This window comes from Panthera onca, chromosome A1 (genome assembly GCF_046562875.1).
Source record: "Panthera onca isolate mPanOnc1 chromosome A1, mPanOnc1 haplotype 2, whole genome shotgun sequence".
Classification (NCBI taxonomy): Eukaryota; Metazoa; Chordata; class Mammalia; order Carnivora; family Felidae; genus Panthera; species Panthera onca.
This window is the reverse complement of record NC_138339.1, coordinates 7784548-7807008: the sequence shown is the minus strand read 5'-3', so window position 1 is coordinate 7807008 and position 22461 is coordinate 7784548. Positions and strand designations below refer to the sequence as shown.

The window sequence follows — 22461 nt, the reverse complement described above, 5'->3', positions numbered from 1 at the left end:
TCTTTATGGCCAGTTCTTAGTATAAGAGTTCAAAGCCTTTGGAATTTCCTGCATGATGAGAGTGTCTTTTGTTATTGGCAATGAGCCCTTTCCAACCACACTTGAGTTTATGCTAATGAGGTGACTCAAGGTGGGTGGGCCCTTGATATAAGATTAGGCTGGGCCACGCCTGAAAGACCTGGGGTCTGGGAGAGGAGAGGGGCTAGACATAGCTCTGCACATGGCCAGAGTTGTAATAAGATCCCAGTAAGACCCACATATTGGTATGGTGTGGCGATGGCGTGCCCTGACTCCCTGGGAGAGGTCATGGGAACTTTACATCTGTGACCCACCCCCGGCCAGTTATTGTCCCCTGCATCCCTGACATCTGGGTGTTTCTGAGTTATGTCCTTTAGTAAAACCTTAATAGTAAGTGCAGTGCTCTCCGTGAGCTCCTTGACTTGTTTTTGCAAGTTCTTGAACCTGAGAAGGTCACGGGATCCTCCGAATTTGTAGCCAGTCAGCGTGGGCAGCCCTGAAACATACACTTGCCATCTGAAGTGGGGGTGGTCTTATGCAAATCTTTGCCCTTAACCCATGGAGTCTGCCCCAGCTCTGGGAGTTGAGCTGAATGGCAAGAGATCCGGCTGGTGTCGGAGAATTGGTGTCGGGACAATAAGAGAGAAGATTTAGGGCAGCGATCCCAGCAGATTTCCCTTCCTTTAGGGCCAGGACCACTGTCGTGGGGAAGCAGTGGGGAACAGATGTAGGTGGACCCCTGAAAAGGGAGCCCCAGTGCCCTGCCTTCCTAAGGTAAGTGCCATCAGAGTCAGACCCCTCAGGTGGTTTTGTAGGACACGAGAGCAGAGCAGCCTGTGTCTCCAGGTAGAAGATCCCAGGAAGGGGCTACCTGTCCCATGAAGACCTGAGGAAATTTCTCAGGTTTTACTCTAGGCGGTGGGAGCCGCCTGAACCTGGGGCTGCTGGAAGGACATGGAAGGAGCAGGAAAGAGCCAGTGTGCTCACGAGGTGGAAAGTCAGATCACAAGGTGCTTTGGGGAATTGAGGGTGTGGGCGGGCTCTAGGGAATGCACATTTTAACCATGTGTGTGCATGAGTTTGTGCGTGCACATGTAAACCCTACGTCTCCTATCATTCTCTTGCTAAAATCTCTCAGTGCCTAATGCTTATATAATTTATGTCAAAAGCAGAATTGGAATCACATTTACCTACGTATATTATTATTTTGCAGTTTGATCTTTTGGGGCAGGAAGAATATCGGTCCCCCAAAGAGGTCCATGTCTAATCCCAGGAATTTATGAATGTTATCCTATCCGACAAAAGGAACTTTCTAGATGTGATTTAGTTAAGGATTTTGCGATGAAAGTTATCCTAGATTATCCGGGTGGGTCCAGTGCAATCACAGGGGTCCTTATAAGAGGGAGGCAGGAAGGTCAGAGTCAGAGGAAGTGTGATGACAGAAGCAGAGGTCAAAGAGAGAGATTTGAAGATGCTACCTGCCTGGTTTCGAAGCTGGAGGGAGGGACCACGAGCCAAGGAATACAGGTGGTGTCCAGCCTCCAGAACTGCAAGATGATACATTTGTCTTTGTTGTTTTAAATCACGAAGGTTGCAGTCATTTGTTACAGCAGGAAGAGGACATTAAAGCAATCTTTCACTTAAAATATGGGATAAACATTTTCCGTGTCCGTGGATGTATTCCTTTAGCCTCATTTTAATGACTCCCATGGTTTTCCATTAAAAAGCTGTATCATAATGTATTTACTGATCATCTATGGCTGGGCATTTAGGTTGCTTTCCGATTTCTTTTTTCTTTTTGCTACAGTAAACACCAATGCAATTAATATCCTTGACATATGTCCTTCTGCTCTTCTCTGGTATTTCCTTAGGATCGATCTCTAGAAGTGCAGTTCTAGGAAATGCACATTTTAAAGGTTTGTGACACACGTCTGACATTTGATTTGGGGGGCTGGAGACTTTCCAAGTCCGTTTGCTGATGACTGGGTCCTTCGCTTTCATTTATGAAAGTAGGTCTGCTGAAATGGAGTGTCCCTTTATGTTTGAACCAATCCTTTCTTCTTCCTTCTGCAAAGAGGAGAAAAGGAAGATGCTAAAATAGTGCCAGAAGGGGCCTGATTTCCCGACAGCCAGTGCGCAGGGTCCTATCCGGGAATACCGTGTAGGCAGCAGAGGCCAACATCTTGCGAGAGTTGAATCCATGAGTCACCCACACTTGAATATACCAATGGATTCTCTAAAATGTTTGCCTCTGTGTGGATATGAATTTGCCCACCGGCTCCTGGGGCTATGTTCAGGGACAGCGTACAATCCTCCGTGGGCACAAGGTGGTGGCAACTGAATGCTGAGTGGAGAGGGGCTTGCTGTGAATTCCCGAGAGCATTTGTTATACGTGCTAATCACATCTCTAGACACTATTGCTTGAAAACAAAGACGCTACTAGAGTTAATCAGGGACAAAGGATTAATATGACAAGGGTGTTGCATTGGGAAAAGTGGCGATCAATCCAGAATTTGAAGGGTTGGGGGTTTTAACTTGGAAATAAATGCAACATAGACACGTTTTTTTGCTTCTAAAATACTAAGGCTAACTCAGAAGTGACCAGGATGCAGGATGAGGAAGAGGGGAGAGAGAAACTCCGGGGGGTGGGAGAACGTACGAAGATGGTAATTTGCCCAGTCTTAAATATGCTAATATGAGTTAGTTTCTCAGGTAACATGTTCTGGCCCGTTATGCCCTGTGAGGAATGTCCCTGTCATGCATATTACCCTGGTGTTGTGAATAAGCTCTTTCAATAAGTTTATTATTAATCACCTACGTATAAATGGTATTAGCTGCTGTGCATTTTTAAGTAAATAGCCACAGATACACCCTCGAGGGACTGTTGACCACATACCAAAGAGAGCCTATATTTATAAAAAGCCAAAGAAATAAAAATCTGGATATTTATCTTTGTGTGAAATGTAAAGTTATTTTGGAATACCCAAATTTTGAATGTTTCAGTTTTCTTTTGCATATTTTGGGTATTTGATATGGGGAACATCCTTTTTTCTTGTGTCTCCTCCTTAGGCGAAGCAGACCTGGAGGAAGGGGGTTATGATGCCCGTGCGTCCTGGAACCCCTCTGCTGTAATAACCCACCATGAATTCTGTCCCTGAAAACAGCATAAATTTATTCTCTCCCAGTGCTGGAGGCCAAAAGTACAAGATCAATGTGTCAGTAGGGCCACGCCCCTTGATAGCTGTAGGAGAGGATCTCTCCTCACCTCTTCCAGGTTTTGGTGGCTCCAGAAGTTCCTTGGCTTGTGGCTGTGTCCCTCCAGTCCCTGCCTCCGTCTTCACATGGTCTGTTCCTCCTCTCTTGGTCTCCTCCTCATCTGTCTCCTTTAGGGACACTGTCGTTGAATGAAGAGCCCACCTGGGTAATCTAGGATGATCTCCTCTCCAGACCCTTAACTTAATCACACCTGTAAAGATCTTCTTTTCCAAATGGATACTCAGGATTAGAATACGGACATACTTCTGGAGGGGCCATCAGTCAACCCGTTGCACTCTCCTGTCCCCTGGAGGCAGATGTGGACAGCGTATATATGACTGCTTGTTTTGCTTGCCTGGGGGACTGAATACACAGTGGACGCTGGCCAGACCATATATATATATATATATATATATATATATATATATATATATATATATATATATATAAATAGAACTCTGACCCACAACCTGTAGCAACCTGCCCAGGCAACCAACCCAGTATCCCCATACCAGCCCAGGAAGCCAGCCTGCTGTAAGTCAGACCACTATCTCTAGTAGTAATCCAGGAAGCCAAGCAATAATCCCATCAATAGCCCCAAATGGCCAGGACTTGATTAATAACTGGCACCTCCCCTAACTTTTGTTCTCACCCTGACTTAGGTCTAATCGGAGAAGCCCCATGTGGACCTTTGACCAATCACATAGGATGCCCGCCTTCCACTGAGCCCGTCCCCAGCTCCCCCGTGCCCACAGCCTCCCATCAGGGCACACTGGAGCCGCCCCTGGTTTCCCCTGTAAAGCTTTGCTGCCCCTCTGCCTGCCTTTGAGTCTCTGCCGAAGCTCGAGTGACGGCGGCCGACTCCCTTGCTCTAGCAAGTTCGGGATAAACAGACTTTGCTTTTCCCATTTGACTGGTTTTCATCTATTTCCACATGGGTTTGCTATTCTTCTGACCGTACCAGGCAGACATTCTCCGCTGGGTGTCGTTCTGCCTTTCACGTCTCCTTCCGCACCTTAATGTCTACCTGCCGCTGGGAAAGAGCCCTGTCGTGCTGGTAGAACAGGGTGGCGGTGGAGGACCCAAGGGGGAGGTGTAGTGAGCCAAGGGCCGAGTGGTAGCGGCACCACCCGGGAGCAGAAAGAGAACAATAAGAGCTATGACAAGGTGCCAGGACGCACCCCCAGAAACCATTCAGGACCCCACTCAAGATCTGCGCTTGTTAAAAGCTACTTGTGTATGCAACCCATGCATTTTATAAGTCGTGTTATTTTTCAGATTTCTTTTCCTCTGACCTTTCCTTAGTTAACACATGGCACTGTGCTTGGGATATACCATCATTTATTTCCTACTACCCTGTATTTATGGGGAAGCCGACTGGAAGGCACACAGGAGAAAGACGGGTCTTTAAGGCGCACAGGACTGCACGAAAGCTGGGTGTGAGAAGAGTGGAAGGAAAGCCAGAGGGGTTAAGCTCTAGAAGTGGCAAATCAGGGATGCAGAGAGGAGAAAACATGCTGTAGTGTGAGAAGGCGTGAGGGGCCATGTGGTTTGATGTAGAGAGCGCGGGGCTGCAAGTCAGGTGACGGGGGTGACGTGAAACAAGGCGTCAATTTATCGGATGCTTGTGGCTCCCTTTGCTCCATAATTCACGCTCCGGTACTAGTCTGACATTTGCCCAATGAGACAATAATTCTAAGGCTCTGTTTTTTCACATGAAAGGTCTCTGTTGTCATTAAAAACATTCTGGAGTCGGTGGGACCCCTGGCTCTCACCTCCCTGTGAACAGACGGGGACAGGGCTTTTGTCGATCAGCTCCCCTGAGCCTTTTCTGAGAGTCTGGGGCAGCCAGAGGGGACCAGCCAGGCGCTGAGATCTGTGTCTCACGCCAACCCAAATAACCCCACATTCATGGCTTTTACTTGTTGGGTGTTGGGCTTCTACCCGCATTTCACTTTAAGAAATATTCTTTTAGCTAAACGTGAAGACATCGCAGCTGAGTATGGTGGGGAGGGGAGCCAGCCAGCCAGCGACTGTAGGTTCTCTCTTGCCCAGAACAGTCCAGCTTTCCCATCCTCTGCTCCACCCCTGGCGAGGTGTCACGAATTAGGTGACAATGCACCACTCTCTCACCTGATTCAGAGGCGTTGGGAGCCCTCATCGGTCAGGTTGTGCTCACATCATTGGCTGATCATGGTGTGAAAATTAGCACAGACTTTATTTAAGGTTTTATAGCATCCCTGGAGAGAAGGCATAATTAATCCCGATCTTACAGATGAAAAGCTGGAAATGCAAGCTATTTAAAGGATGCCCTACACGACATCGGATGGGTCATTAGGAAGGAGGCCAGGGCGGGACGGCAGCCTGTAAGACCCAAGCCCGGAGTCATCGGGCTCCCGTGATGCCTTTTGTGCAACTGCCTTTTGAATTTCAGTCGCTGCCCCCTGATTGAGAAGATAGTAGCCACAAATTGCCAAATCTTGTCACCAACAGAACTTACGCTTGACCTCTTGATAACGAGGATAGGCTTTCAGCACTTCCTGCTCCAGAAGCGAGTACAATCAAAAGGAAGACAGGGTCTGTACTCCTTGCTCAGTGCCCTCTGTTGATCCAGACCCTGCAGGCACATGTGTGAATGGCCATGAACCCCGAGCAGCCCTGCAGCGCCGTAACAGGCAAGAGCTTGCTGAAGTCTCTAGCCATTATCCCATCGGGACAGGGGGCATGGAGGGGTGGGGCCTCTCTCTGGCTTTGTGTCAGGTATCTTCCCCCCCCCCCCACCCCCCGCTTTGGCTGCTATAGCAAATTGCCACAAACTTAGTGGTTCAAAACAGCACATATTTATCCTGTTACAGTTCCAGGGATTACAGAAATCTGAAAGGCGTCTCAGCTGGCTAAAATCAAGATGTCGACAGGGCTGGTTCCTGCTCGAGGCTCCAGGGGATAACCTGTCCTTGGTGCTTCCAGCTTCTAAGGCCATTCATTCCTTGGCTACCTCCGATCTGTTTACAAGCCTGGGCCCACCTGGATAACCCAGGATCGTCCCTCGGTCTCAAGATCTGCAGACACGTCTGCAGGGTTCTTTTGACATAGAAGGCAATGTATTCACACGGCCTGGGGACTGGTATGTGGACATCTTGGGGGTCATTATTCAGCTACCACACCAGGCAGTTCTCAGACTTGGGGGGTGGTTCAGAATGAATCCAGCTCTGAGACTTGACCAGGGCCTCTGGTGGCACGGTAGGATTTTCAAAGTGTCTTGCTTTTGGAAACTCACCTCCTCTGGAACTGGAGCCTGGAGAAGAAGGCGCGGAAGCCCCGGGCTGGCGATATCCTCGGGAATCCACGCTTGGACTGGAAAGCGTCACGGCGACCTAGAGATTCGCTAGGTGCTTTCTGCCACGTGCCCTGAGCCCTGGAGACAACACGAAGGAGGGTGCAGACCTGGTTTGTCCCTGACCCTCTACACTTGCTGGCAGCTCCCTTGGCGTTGGTTTTCTCCGCTGTGACAGAAGTGTGATTCAGAATGCCAACACACGCAAAAGCCCCGTTTCAACAATTTTATTTTACTTTGATCATTCTTTTTAAAAAGTATATCTACGATTTCTTTCTAACGGTAACTACAATACATGTCAAGGGCAGAGTGTTTGAAGAGTTCAGAAATCCATATATTACTCAGGATCCTACTGCCCGCTCATCTACACTCCAGAGGCAGTCCTGCCTTCGTTTCTAAGCAAACACACATGCACATACATTCACAACTGGGACCAACCATTGTATAAGCACATAACGTATGTTTTTTTAAATGTTTATTTATTTTTGAGAGAGAGAGACAGACAGAGACAGAAACAGTGAGCAGGGGAGGGGCAGAGAGAGAGAAAGGAGACACAGAATCTGAAGCAGGCTTCAGCGCAGAGCCCAATGTGGGGCTCAAACCCATGAACCGTGAGACCATGACTTGCGCTGAAGTCGGACACTTAACCAGCTGAGCCCTGCAGGCGCCCCAGCATATAATAAACATATTTGTGCACGAACCATTCAACTACTGTTACAGGAAAATAGTTTTGACTTATTCACCAGCGTAGTATACCTCCAGACACACACCTTTTGGTGCTTTTCACACCTACTTTTCCTTGCTCTCAGGTTTCCACGGGGTGGGGACTTCCTCCTTCTTTTGTCATGAAAGCCAAGGGCAGCGAACACTGCGCCTATCTTACTGCTTGAGTGTCTTAGACGGCTTTTAGAATTTATGAAGAGACAATAGTCTTGTGATTTAAGGCTATTGATTTGCAAGAATTGGGCCTTTTGAAAGAGAAAGAGGTGTTTGAAAGTCAATGACTTGTCTTTGCCTATCAAAAGCTAAGTGAGTCCCCGTGTATAGATTTATAAAGTTTATACCAAAAAAAAAAAAAAAAAAAAAAAAAAAATGGAGCTGGGGGAAATGGAGAAAGAGCCAGACTATGCTGTCACCCTGCTGGATAAAGATTCAGTGCTTGGTGCAGTTGCAACCGGGGGGACTGGAGAGGATGGGAGCAGAAAGCGAGGTCTGTGGTCCAGATAGCAAGGGACTGGGTCCAAAGGCTTGGGGGTGCACTGGGGAGTCCGCTATATTGATCACGCTCCAATCTCGGAAACACACAGCGTTTTCTCTGGCTACGTCTGCATCTGACCTGTCAGGTGTTGCTGTAGAATTTCGGACAACCCAGCTGATTCAATTCACTTCACGATCATGGTTTCAAACTTCCAGTGACTTCCCAAGACTGCCCACCAAATCTTTCTCTTTTTTTTTTTTTCCCGCCATGGAATATCTGCTCTCCATTCTCTGGGATAACTATTTCATGCCTCAATTTTTCTCCTTAAATCTCCAAGCCTCTCTTCCTTCCCATCCCTTCCACAGCCAGGTCATCAGCTAACTAGATGGAAATAGAAGGAATTAGATGGAAGCATCTTTTTTAAATTTAATTTAATTTAATTTAATTTAATTTAATTTTGTAATGTTTCTATTTATTTTTGAGACAGAGAGAGACAGAGCATGAGCAGGGGAGGGGCAGAGAGAGAGGGAGACACAGAATCCGAAGCAGGCTCCAGGCTCCGAGCTGTCAGCACAGAGCCCAATGCAGGGCTCCAACTTGCAGACCATGAGATCATGACCTGAGCTGAAGTCGGATGCTTAACCGACTGCCCCTAGGTGGAAGCATCTTAATTTAGCACCATCAAATCTAGAGGCCTACCAGCCCTGGGAGTCCTTGTCCTTTCTCCGTCCCTAGGCCTCTGTTGTCCAGAGGCCACCATTCCTGCTGTTTTCTCAAGGATTTAACTCACTTCGTGTTCCTTTCCTTCCTTCCTTCCTGCGACTTCAGTTTCTCTCCGCCAGCATATTTTTCACAGCACACAAACAGGCTGTGGTTTTTTCTGATCCACTTAAGTCTTCTTTGACCCTCTCCTGCTGCAGTTAGCGCCCCATCATTCTGCCCCGTTTCACAGCAGACATCCGCGATCTCGTAAGAATTGTATACACACGCTGTCTCCGTTTGTTTACGATGGCAGAACCTTCTCCTCTGGTTTTCACCCACTTCTGTTTTGACTGGCTCTCTTCAAGTTCACCGGTGGTCTCCACATTCCGTTTCATTCTGTTTCTCACTCGAATTGGAACAGAGGATGACTCTTTTTCTGGAAGACCCTCTCTCACACTTCAGGATTTCTTCTGATCTGGCGTCTTTCTTTTTCCCATCTCTTGTTCCTCTGATTCTCCCCAACTGCAACTGTTCGAGGGCCCTACGGCTCACTTTTCATCTCCCTACTCTCTCTGCCCTTGAGAGGTCAGATTTGTTCTCCTGACCTCCACACATCAGTCTCTAGCCCAAACGATGTGATGTGAACCTGAGAGCCCTGCCTCTGATACATCTGGTCTGTTGGCTCACAGTCTGGTCTCGGAGTTGTCATGTCGTCCTTCCTTTCCATAATCAGTAAATGACACCCCCACCAGCCAGCTGCCCACCGAGGCTGCTTCCCCATCCCCCTCCCTGTGCAAACCATCCATATATCCTGCCATATCCCATATCCCCCACAAGGGTACATTTGCTTTTCTCCACCTCTCCACTTCTCTTTGTTCCAAAATTCTTTTTTTGTTTAAATGTTTATTTTTGAGAGAGAGAATGAGAATGAGAATGAGTTGGGGAGGGGCAGAGAGAGAGGGAGACACAGAATCTGAAGCAGGCTCCAGCCTCTGAGCTGTCAGCACAGAGCCCGACACCAGGCTCGAACTCACAAACCGTGAGATCATGACCTGAGCCCAAGTCGGTCGCTCAACCGACTGAGCCACCCAGGCGCCCCTATTCCAACTTTCTTGACATCTCACCCGGACCACCATAGCAGCGTTATGACTCTGACCCCTTTTCTGTTCTATCCTCTATAAGATAAAATCCCAGCTCCCGCCATCACTTACAGGGTACTCTTGTTCCCCTCTGCCCAGCTTGCTAACTTGTTCTCCTCTGTCTCATGTACACTTACCACTGGCTGTGCTGGGACTCTCCTGCCCTAGGAGCATTGCGCACACTCTTCTCCGTCCCTCAGGACTTCTCAACCTTGGCCCTGCTGACACTTGGGACTGCATAATTCTTTGTCGTGGGGGTCTGACGTATGTATTGTAGAGTGTTTAGTAGTGTTCCTGGCTTCTTCCAAGTAGACGTCAGTAGCATCCCCCCACGCCAAGTTTGACAACTAAAAATGGCTCCAGACGTTGTCAAAGGTCTCTTAGTTGGCGAAATCTCCCCTTAGCTGGCAAAATCAGCCCCTGCTCTACCCAAAATTACACCCACCCATCATCCCCTAACCTAGGGCCAGCATTAAAATGACTTAATAACTGCTATAGCATAGACTTCAACCAATCAGAATATATGCTGGCCCCAAGCATCCTTATTTTTGTCTGTAAAATGAAGATACTGATAATCCCCACCTTGTAGGCTTGTCATGAGAGCAGATGAGTTTAAGTGGATAAAGTGCTTATCCCAAGGCCTGCCATGGAGGGAATGCTCCATAAGCACCCAATGTTCCTCTTGCCATCCTTATTCTAATTGGCTCATTACTAGCCATGTCCAAAGCAGCCTCCTTGCTCATCTGTTATGCTTCATTGCTGCACTCTGGTTGTTCCTGAAGAACACTCACAGATCGTAATTAACTTGTAATCATATCTGTTTTCATTTGTGTATTGGTCTATTACCTGACTTCCCTTGTAAATCCTACCAAGGCAGTGCATCAGGGTAGTTCACTGTTGTAACAAGTAACTTCTACACCTCTGTGATTTCGCGCAGTGGAAGATTATTCACTTTTTCCAAATGTCTGTTCCATGTGACTCTTTGGGGTACAAGCCTTCCAGGTGCCCATTTGGGGTCTCCTCCTTCCTTTGCTGGGGCTCGCTGTGGGACCCTCTGCCTCCATCTGGCAGCCAGGGGAGGGAGACAGATGGAGGATTTCACGCGGAAGATTTTCAATGGACCTGGGCTGGGAACACCCGTCGTCACTTCCTGCCCCCATTCCACTGGCTACTGCTCAGTCACAGGGCCGCAGAGCTGCAAGGCAGGCTGGGAAATGTAGTCTGGCCGTGCCCAGCAGAGACAGGAAAGAGTGCGGGGAGCGTCGGGTCAGTCTGTTTACAGGCAGGCATTGCATCCGTGGGCTCAGCATCTGCAACGGTGCTGGGCACAGAACTCATAACAAAAAATATTGGTGAATGAAATCAGTGAATAAATGAATATGTTTTAACCCATGTCAATCTTTTCTGAGCATCCACATTGGAAAGGATTAATTTTTTTCAGAGGGGCTGTAACATGTATAAACTTTATTACGTGCTGAAAAGCTTGTGGAAGGATAATTGAGTAGTTTAACACTCTTAGCTTTGCCAGTTAAGAGCCACCTAAACCTTGGGAAGACCACCTCCTTCTCCGTGTAGGGCCTTAGTTTCTCTACCTGCCCAGGGTCTTTCCTGGAGCGGGTAAGTGCTGTCTGTTTTTGTTTCAGATGTGATCACCAGCATAGCCTTGTTTACAAAAGAGACCTGAAATAAATGCTTCTAGATTGATTTTCTGACCAGCGTAGTTCCCTCTGACTGTCATGTTCCTCCGGGTCTGGGCTGCTCTCAGGGAGATACATTAAAAAGAAGGACTCCCGACCAGGACCAGGCAGATTGGAAAGACAAGAATGTTAAAATGCAGGCTGTCTCTCCCTGCCCCCTCCAAGGGCTGGCAACAGCGTGATTCAGGTGTGCGGTTACCATTTCAGATGGCTGGTCAACCAATATTGTGGTTTATATTGGAATTACAGGAAAGTCCTTGACAAGCTTTTTGTTACAGCTCTGAGATGGTTCGTGCAGAGAGGGTTGCCAAATTCAGCGGAAAAAAAAAATACAGGATGTCTATTGCATGGGACGTACCATAAGTATGCAAAGAATTATTCATTGTTCATCTGAAATTCTAAGCAAACTGGGCACTCTCTATTTTATCCGGTAATCTTATTGGTGTGGACCCTCAGTCTTCAGTGTTGGCCTGGCTCTGTCTCCTTCTCTGTCTCCATTCCTGATTAGTTTGAACAGTGGCAGAACTGACTGGAAAATTCTAGGATGTGTGAGTTTCCAGAGCAAGTCCCCCTCCTCCCTTATCACATGTGGGTTGGTTACTTGATGATTGACTTCAGTGTTCACCCTATAGCTGCCTACTTCCATTTCAGTGGCTGGCTGGGCAGGTTATGCCATCTTTCTGTATGTTCTAGCTAGCGGGTCATTTACTTTCCAGCCTTAAGTAGAAGGGACTGTCGAGGCACCGGGGTGGCTTAGTTGGTTAAGCGTCCGACTCTTCATTTCAGGTCAGGTCGTGATCTCGCAGTTCAGAGTTCGAGCCCTGCATTGGGCTCTACACTGACAGTGCAGAGCCTGCTTGGGATTCTCTCTCTCTCTCAGTCTCTTTCTGCCCCTCCCCTGCTTTTGCTCATGTGCTCTCTCTTTCAAATAAATAAATATACTTAAAAAAAAAAAAAAAGAAGAGACTGTCTTGGCCTCCCATTCATCTTGCTTTCCACCTGACTAAAATTACTCAGCCAAGTCCCTAATGATTGTATTTCCTTCTCCTCTATTAAAATTGGGGTCAACCTTAACATCTGTGAGCCATGTTCAGATTTAATTAAGATACACTTGGTTTGGTCCACAACCACTTATAAATTTTAATTAAGCTGGATATATATTAAACTGAATTATTTTACAAGAACCAGTGCATTTGATAAGAAATGTAATTATCCGTATTTGAAATGCTACAGTTTTATATTCTGAAATCCCGATTTTAAAAGAAAATTCATTTTAGGTCAACTTTAGTCTTGAATAAGCATTGATGAATGAGGCCATTTCTGGCTTTGATTTCAATTAATATTAGTCTTCTTCCGTTATTAGAAAAATATTCATTCATTCTTTCTTTCAACAGTGAGGGTCTATTTAGTACCAGGAACTATGTAAGTCATGATATTGGAAACTCACGTTTTAGATTCATAATGGTCTTCCTTTAGCCTTGATTTTTGTCTTCACAACCTTCATGAGTTGAGTTAGTTATCCGCTTAGGTATAAGTGGATTATCTTTTCATTACTCACGTACACATGTAACTCTATTAGTATCCAGAAAAAAGTTTGGGTAAAAGGTGTCTAAACATCTCACTCAAAGAAGAAAAGATATCCTCTTTCTTTTTTCTTTCCTTTCCTTTCCTTTCCTTTCCTTTCTTTTTTTTTTTTTTTTTTTTTTTTTTAAGTGAAGTCTGTGTCCATTTAGGGAGGTGAGAGAAGGCTGTATAAGGAAGGGAAGATCTCTGGACTGAATTGTGTTTCCCTGCCCCCACCCACCAATTCATAGGTTAGGGCTGAAGCCCTAACCCCCAATGTGACTGCATTTGGAGATAGCACACGCATCAGTTAGGAGGTAATTGAAATTAAATGAGCTGAAATGTGGGGTCTTAATGCTGAGAGGATTGGTGGTTTTATAAGGAGTGGAAGAGCCATCAGCCATCTCTCTTTCCCCATAAACACACCCACCAAGGAAAGGCCAGGTGAACATATGGTAAACAAATACCTCTTTGCCAGGAATAGATATTTTACCAAAACCCTACCATGCTGGCACTCTGATCTTGGACTTGTGGCCTCTGAAATGGTGACAGATTTCTGCTGTTAAGCCACCCAGTCTGTGGCATTGTGTTATGGTGGCCTGATCTGACTAATATAGCGAGCCTGCATCTAACCCTTTGGATGCATAGAATTTCCATGGGCTTTGGCGTTCCGGCCTGGGAGGTGGGCAGCTCTTTTCTCCAGAGCAGTTTTGCCCTTTACTGTAATAAATCCCATGAAGTCAGCTACTTCCTGCTCCTGAGAACAGCACGGATCCATCTTAGAGTTCGCGGGACAACCCTTGACAGTGGAGCAAAGCTGACCAGCTTGTCCTTGGGTTGACCTTGACTTCTTAACATAGCATCTTGACTGATTGAACTTCACAGCCTGGACGCTTGTGATTTACAACACTCAAGTCCTCCACAAAAAGATAAATGCAGAATTCAATTTATCAGTTCCTGCAGCTTGCTCCATTCTGTTAGGGGGAGTTTTTCCATTAGAAGAGCTAATAATCCCTTCCTTTTTTGTGTCCCATTGAGTCTCATATGTCAACAGATTTCAGAACATTAAAAAAAAATCTCAAGTTCAGCTTAATATTTGATGTGACTTTTACACTGCTGAGCCATGTCCCTCCCTAAAAGCATGGTTCTTGTCTTTCCCTTGGAGTCTCACCTTCCGTACCTCTTTGATGCACTAAAAATGCTCTCTGTGGATCAATGGCGAGTACCAGCCCTCCAGACATAGAGCTGTGACAGAAAATCAATGTGCGGTGTGGACAGTTGAGGAGAACCTTAAATAATGCCTTAAAAGGTCTGCACTCTGCAGTCCTCCATCCCAATGCCCGTAGAGAATGCCAGTAGGGGTCATACCTGCTAACGTGTGTATTCTTTCCTAGTGTGCAGGAGTTTAATAAAACCAGCAGATGAAAACTACGGTCAAGTCACAATTAAAAAGCCTTTGGATATAGATTATTCTGACACCTTTTTTACCCCTCCTGTCCCTATGGTGAGAATATTTAAAAAATACTGAACTTGGCTCTTTCCTTAAGTCACGCTGAGACCTAACGCATGCATCTCATTTTCTTTCTAAAAGCCAGCACTTAGCAACTTTCACTTGCTGGCATCATCTCGTGCCAAGAACAGTGAGGATGCTCCGAGAAACCCAGTGGCTACTTTCTTCTGGTGTCAGATGAGAGGGGAAGGGGTAAGTACCCCCATTTATTAGCTTCTTGTTATAGCATAAAGCATCATAAAACTGCCATCTGTAAAAGGACCTACGAAGGACCTTTAAGCTAAATGTCTGCAATTCCCAAGATACTCCAAAATAACCTGGAACAGCATGGATGCTAATGTATGCCAGATTTGGATTTCTTCTGGTGGAGTATCCCTCGGATAACATCCTCTGAGGTTTTTCTTGAGTAAAATTTATACCCAGAAGACTTTTTAGGGCCCTGTAATTAAAGAAGGATAGGCGGGATAGGAGGGTATACATTTCACAATAGTTTTTGTAGCTGTGTTTGTGAAAACAACAACGACAACAAAAACTGCAAGACAGATGAGAAAGCCAAAGGGCACGGATGTGTTACTGAAGCACTGTGGCTAAGAGGACTTCCCTGCCTGGACTGCTTTGCTTGCAGCTACTGAGTGGCGTTATAAAGCTGCCGGAGGTTTGCAGCAATGTGCTATCACAATTCAGTTTACAGGCGTTCAGGGGTGAGAACTAGATGTGAGATGTGCCTGGAGGTGGTGTGCCTATTCAGAATGTGAGAGGGACATGGAAGATGGAGCAGAGGAGGAGATGTAGGCCTTTGGCCACAAGGAGGAGAGAGAGTGTGGCTTATGACAGGGTGAGAGGGCTCTGAGAGCAGGTGGCTCTTTGTTAGCATTAGTTGAAAAGAGACGAGAGCTGTGATGAAATGTTTTTCCAGTTGAGAAATCACCCTCAGCCACAAACGTTTATGACTCGTAATGATTTAAGAAGGGAAGAGCCTCAGGTCACACGGGACTTTGAAGACAGACCTTCTGATGTTTTTTCTAGCACACGATGGCCCAATTTAAGCTCTAGAGCTGCTCTGATCAATATGGCAGCCACTGGCCGCTTGTGGCTAGTGTAAATTGTGTCAAATACACGTTGGATTTCAAAGATGTAATCAGAAAAAAGTACTACACTTCTCAGCAATTCTTAAAAATACTGATTATAGGGGCACCCGGGCGGCTCCGTCGGTTATGCGTCGACTCTTGATTTTGGCTCAGGTCATGATCTCACGGTCATGAGTCTGAGCCCCGCATCCGGCTCTGCACTGACAGCACAGAGCCTGCTTGGGATTCTCTCTCTCCCTCTTTCTCTGTCCCTCCCCTGCTCACATTCTCTCCTGTCTCTCGAAATAACTAAATAAACATTTAAAAAAAATATTGATTACATGTTGTAATGATATTTTGAATATATTGGGTTAATAAAGTTTTTATACAATTATGAAAATTAATTGCAATACAACCTTCTGGTTATAAGATGAAGTAAATCATGGAATGGACTGTGCAGCATGGTGACTACTTAATGACACCGTGTTGCATGTTTGGAAGTTGCCAAGAGAGTAGATCTTAAGAGCCCTCATCATAAAGAAAACAGCTGTAACCCTGCATGGTGAGTGATGTTAACTACATTTACACTGGCGATCGCTGTCACGGTATATACGAATCCCAAATCATTATATTGTTGACCTGAAACTCACCTAACATTCTCAGTAAGAAAATTAATTTCACCATTTTTTTTTTCACTTTCAAATGTGTGGGGTTGGGGCGCCTGGGTGGCTCAGTCGGTTGAGCGTCTGACTTCAGCTCAGGTCATGATCTCGAGGTTCATGAGTCTGAGCCCCCCGTTGGGCTCTGTGCCGACAGCTCAGAGCCTGGAACCTGCTTCGGATTCTGTGTCTCCCTCTCTCTCTGCCCCTCCCCTGCTCACGCTCTGCCTCTCTCTCTGTCTCTCAAAAATAAATAAATGTTAAAAAAGAAAAAAGAAAAAAAAAAACGCTGTCTGCAACTGCACGTAATAATGGCTGACCGTGGTTTAGAAAGGGTGCAGGAGAAGTAGAGTATGAGGGCCTGGAATCTGCATGACACGGTCCGAGATTGCTCGTAGCCTAATGCTAACAGTTCGCAGTCTTTTCAGGGTGACTTCCCTGTGAGGTGGGCTGAGGTCTGACTCGGATCTGACCCTCTAGCAATAGGACGGCGCCCAGGTGGATGGGAGCAAGAATCACAGCCCTCCAGGCCCGGGACTCATCCCTCCCTGCCCCGTGCTCCCGGAGATCCGCAGAATCCCGCCTTCTAACAGCAGTCTGACTTGGAGACGCAGTTGGATGCTCTCCCATCTGCCCCCGGGAGCGACGGTTAGTGTAAATACTTGCCCTGGTTATATAAACAAGAGACGCTGCGTTTTTAACCGCTGAGCTTTTGGAATTTGGAACTCAGGTGCCTCTGAAGCCACACATGGCAAGTTCCATTGTCCCTGTTCTCTGGGCTTCTGATTGCTTGACATCCCATGTAAGCTGACTGATTGCTCCCGACTGACCCGAAGCCATACTTGATCTGTAGTAGGTGATATCGATGTGTTTTAGGCGGATAGAAAATCCAGGCTCTCAAAATGTCCCAGAGGCTCCTGTTTGCTTATTCGAGGTGGCTGGTGAAGGGGCGATGAGCAGGACTGGAGAACTGGCTCTCACTGCACGAACGTCCAGCCGCGCTGCCCCCCAGTTGCATCCAACACCCTCTGTTGACCGAGCGCTAGGAGGATGGGAGCAGGAAGGGAGGGGGCTGGCGGATGAGAGGGTGGGAAAGAAAGGAGAGCAGTTTTCTTCTGAAGGAGGGATTTATAGAACAACGTTCTCTCTCTGTTTCCCCTGGGACCACTTCTCACCGAAATCACCTGTTCAGTCTCGGGAAGTTTTCGCAAAACTGAAAAGTTTCATTTGACCAATTGAGGGTTTTTTGGTGTGTGTGTGTTTTCATCATTTTAGCAAGATAAAGCTAATCTCTTTAAACCTTTATTTAGAGAAAAACCTTGAAAGCGGGTATATGCAGAATTGAGATCTTACCCCCAGGAAATAACGCCCTAATCTCTCATGAGTCACCATTCAGAATCGTGCAAATATTCTGCCGGTTGAGTTCTCCCAGCTGAGTGCCCAAAAGATATCTCTATTTGGTGAACCACCCTGGGGCTCCCCTGCTTCTCTTGTGAGGGCCCCCTCCTCCCGTCTGGGCCACCGTTGTGCGGATTACACTTCTCCTTCTATGCTTCTCCCTCCACCTGTAACGTCTTAGCCAACCGCGCACAGCCTTCACAGAGGCCTTGTGGGAACCTCGTGGTGAAAGGTGCTTTGTAAAAAATAATACCACATAAATGGAAGATCATTATTACTAGATTAGCTTCTCTCTCCCAGACTAATCATTTCAGTCTCGCAAAATGAACCGCATTAGCCATCTGCTGGCCCAATTACCTAAATGATTCAAATTCTTTGAAACCTGGTCACACAGCTCCTCATTCTTCCCAACTCCCATTTTAGTGCTGCCAGCAGATTTTAGAGCCCCGGTGTCCTCGTCAGAGCCACTTAGCTTTATGGTGAGTAATGGCACTCCTCAAGGTAGGCCGGTGACCCTCTGGCAGCTGAAGGCAGTGGCCATCTTGCTTCAGTGTCTAATCTACCACTTGCCTTGTTTTTAACATACTGTTTTTTTTTGGGTTTTTTTCCTGTATCACCTTCCTCTTAAAAGTGTGCATGGAATCTTTTTGGAAAATCAAAGAAAGTGGAATGATGCCTGCCTTCTATATTTCTTTCTTTCTTTCTTTCTTTCTTTCTTTCTTTCTTTCTTTCTCTTTTAATTTTTTTTAATGTTTATTTATTTTTGAGATAGAGAGACACAGAGCATGAACAGGGGAGGGGCAGGGAGAGAGGGAGACACAGAATCTGAAACAGGCTCCAGGCTCTGAGCTGTCAGCACAGAGCCCGACGCGGGGCTCGAACTCACGGACCACGAAATCATGACCTGAGCCGAAGTCGGCCGCTTAACCAACTGAGCCACCCAGGCGCCCCTATTTTTCTTTATTAACTTGGTTGTAGGTGGATAATTTTTGGCCTCTTGGCCATACTGTCTAAAAACTAAATTCTAGAAAGTTAGCTGAGGATGATCTGTTTTACGTTTACACTCTTGGTTTTCTTTTGGTTTGCCCAGTTTTTTTCCATGTTATTTATTGTACCGTCTTTAAAAATGACTCTCTTTCCAGATTACCTCTCTAACAGAACTTGAAATTTGTGTTCTAAAGTGCCAAGATTTGTTTAATTTACCGGTTTGCATATATATACATATATATATATATATATATATATATATATGGTTTCAATCAATTGAGTTAATCTCGACATTGGAAGTTGAAGCCTGGAATCCTGGTGTAACCAAGGGAACCCCCGCTCTTAGCACAGGGCATGTGCAGGTGCAAATGGCACCAAGTACATTGGTATTGGCTTTTCCGGCAGCCACTAATTTCACACATTGACGTTGCCAGGGACTCTCTCTATCCTGCAGCTATTCCGTTTCTCACTCTGCTTTACTTCTTAATATAAAAGTTTGACTTGAAATCAAAGTAAAGCCAATCGTTTATGACCCGTGCTATATGGCAGTTATAGGTTTAATACCTGTGGAAGATACATACACACACAGACGCGCGCACACACACACACACAAGTACATACGACTGCATGTTCTAGTCCCGTAGTCAAATAACAGTGAAAACCTTAAAGATCAGTTAAAGGTATCAAAACACTTTATTAGTAATTGGAGTATTGGTTGTGCAAACAGTAAGTACCACAAGAAATCTGAGAAGAGAGAGGTCACTTAAAAATATTTTTTTTAATCTTTATTTTTGAGAGAGAGAGAGACAGAGTGTGAGCAGGGGAGGAGCAGCGAGAGAGGGAGACACAGAATCCGAAGCAGCTCCAGGCTCCGAGCTGTCAGCACAGAGCCTGATGTGGGACTTGAACCCACGAACTGCGAGATCATGACCCGAGCCGAAGTTGGACGCTCAGCTGACTGAGCCACCCAGGTGCCCCGTGGTCACTTTTAAAGAATTAATTTTTGGGGGAGCCTGGGTGGCTCAGTCAGTCTGACTTCAGCTCAGGTCATGATCTCACGGTTCATGAGTTCAAGCCCTGCATCCAGCTCTGTGCTGACAGCTCCGAGCCTGGAGCCTGCTTCGGATTCTGTGTCTCCCCTGCTCTCTGCCCCTCCCCCGCTCACACTCTGTCTCTCTTTCTGTCTCTCAAAAATAAAAATAAAACATTAAAACAATTTTTTAAAAATTAATTTTTCAAAATGAAAATGTGGGGTTTTTTTTTAATGCTCACAGACATAATATATTCTCATTAACAGAATGTAAAGATATATACAGAAATCACAGCTACTGACAATTTAGAATACAGACCTCTGGGTTTTTTCTTCTATTATAGTTTATTAGTTATTGTTTGCTTTATAAGAAACCATTCCCAAACTTAGTAGCTTGAAATACCAACCATTTCTTTAGCTCATGATTCTTCAGGTCGGCAATTTGTACTGAGTTCAGCCGGGCAGTTCTGGCAGTCAGGTCTCACGTGACCTCACGGTCAACTGATGGACTGGCCTTGACCAGCACAGGGAGGACATCTGGGGCCTTTCTGCAGTGACTTCTTCTTACTCCGGCAGCCCAGCCTGGGCTGGCTCACATGGCATCCTCAGGTTTCAAGAGCTGCGGAAAGGCAAACTGCATGCGAACACTTTCCAGGTCCTTGCTTACGTCACATTTACTGCTGTCGCACTGGTCAAAACCAAGTTAAATGGGTACCTAGTGTCGCTGTGAAAGGGACCGTGGAAGAGCAACGGATACAGGGAGGCCTGAGCGGATCGGACATACTGCGATCAAGCCACCACAACTAAACCTACCTTGTCGTGATATTTTAACAAAATGAGATTCTGTTATACGTGCTATGTTGGTCAGGGTTCTCTAACCAATAGGCTGTATCTATATCTCTGTCTACGTATGGAGAGATAGCTACAGATACATCAATATAGATAGATACACAGATACAGATCTATTATAAGGAATTGTCTCGTGCAGCTATGGAGTTTGGCAAGTCTCGAGACCTGCAGGATGAGTCGGCAAGCTGGAGACCCCGGAGAGCTGACAGTTTTGTTCCAGAGTGAGTCTGAAGACCTGAGAATCACCACGGCTGCTGATACAGCTCCAGGCTGAAGGCTGGCAGGCTAAAAAGCAGGAAGAGCTCATGTTTCAGTTTGAGTCTGAAGGCAAGAGAAACATCAGCGTCTCAGTCTGAAGGCAGGCGGGTGGGAAGAATTTCCTCTTACCAGAGGACGGTCAGCCTTTTTGTGCTATTTAGGTCTTCAACTGATTAAATAGGGCCCACCCACATTAAGGATGGCAATCAGCTTTACTGGATCTCTTGATTTAAATGTTTTTCTCAAAAAAAAATGTTTATAAATGTTTTTCTCATCTGAAATAACACAAAACAAAACCCACTTTCACAGACTCAGAAACATGCAAAATAAGATTTGACCAAATATTTGGGCACTTCATGGCCCACTTAAGTTGACACGTAAAATTAACCATTACGCATGTTTTTGTTTTTGTCTCTGAGTTTAAATATATGTCATGGACATTTTTTCATGTCAGTAAATAGAGATGATGATCATCTTTTTTTTTGTTTGTTTTAAGTTTACTTATTTTTGAGAGAGACAGAGAGAGAGAGAGAGAACAAGTGGGGGAGGGGCAGAGAGAGAGAGAGAGAGAGAGAGAGAGAGAGAGAATCTCAAGCAGGCTCTACACTGTCAGTGCAGAGCCTGACATGGGGCCTGAACCAATGAACTGTGAGATCATGACCTGAGCCAAAATCGGATGCTTAACTGGTGCCCCTAAGGATGGCCCTTGTGCGAGTGCCCCTGATCATCTCTGATGGCTGCATAGCATATTACTATTTGACGCACATCACTTATTTCCATTTTCTTGACAAACGCTTGGGTTATTTTTTACACTTCACTACTATATTCGCGTAACGAAGTTTGATTCGTATCGCTAAATTGTCCGCTAAATAATTTGTACAATCTCAGCAGCAAGCATAGGACTGACTGTAACACCCTCAGCACCACTAAATGTGTATTCTTTCAGCAAATACATATTCAGCATCTACCACGTGCTAAACACTGTGCAAGGAGCGAGGTATGCAATAGTGAGCAGAACAGGCTAGGTCCCTGCCCTCAGGAGGCATCCATTCTATGGGAGAGACCCACAGGAAACAAACAAAAACATAGCCTGGTAAGGTAACCACAGCACGTGATAGGGGAGTGAAGGAAATAAATGGTGTAACATTATATAAGCATAGAGCGGTAGAGGGGACTACTGTAGACAGGGCTATCTAAAAGATAGAAGGAGAATTCACTTCAGTCTTGAGGCAGAAAGGAGGATACTATGAAGGTGGGGTTTGCCCCGGATCTTGAAGTACACAAGATGGTTTTGGGTCAGACATTTGGTATGAAGCGTTACGGAGGTTTTGCACGACCCGAATTGTCACAACCCAGGAGTCACTGGAGGGAAATGGGCCAATCAGTTTCTTAAACTAACTTTGGAGGACTCAGGTGGGTGTTTTTTCCAGTTCACACCGAATGCCAAGCTGTCTGAGATGTGCAGGTTGAAGGAACAGAACCTGAGTGTACCATGTCTTTCTTTTTCCAATGCCACTTAATAACTTGGTTTGACTGGTCTGAATTTGGATATTAATAAAGACAAATTTTCAGGGCGCCTGAGTGGTTCAGTCAGTTAAGCGTCCAACTTCAGCTCACGTCATGCTCTCATGGTTTATGAGGTCGAGCCCTGCATCGGGTTCTCAGCTGTCATCACAGAGCCCTCCTCGGATCCTCTGTTCCCCCCTCTGTCCCTAGCCCTCTCACACTCTCTCTGTCTCTCAAAATAAATAAACATTAAAAAAAATAAAGCCAAATTTTCTAGGTGGTGATTTTATT

The 22461-nt window shown here is 45.9% G+C and overlaps 1 long non-coding RNA gene across 1 annotated transcript in view; it reads left to right on the top strand.

The window, feature by feature from the left end:
* Positions 1-20903, top strand: part of LOC132680675 (uncharacterized) — a 36516-nt gene extending 15613 nt beyond the window's left edge. The window contains exons 2-3 of the long non-coding RNA XR_009610658.2: positions 14498-14608; positions 20546-20903. This is a non-coding gene — a long non-coding RNA (uncharacterized LOC132680675). The remainder of the gene's footprint in view (positions 1-14497; positions 14609-20545) is intronic.
* The last annotated feature ends 1558 nt before the right edge of the window (positions 20904-22461 follow it).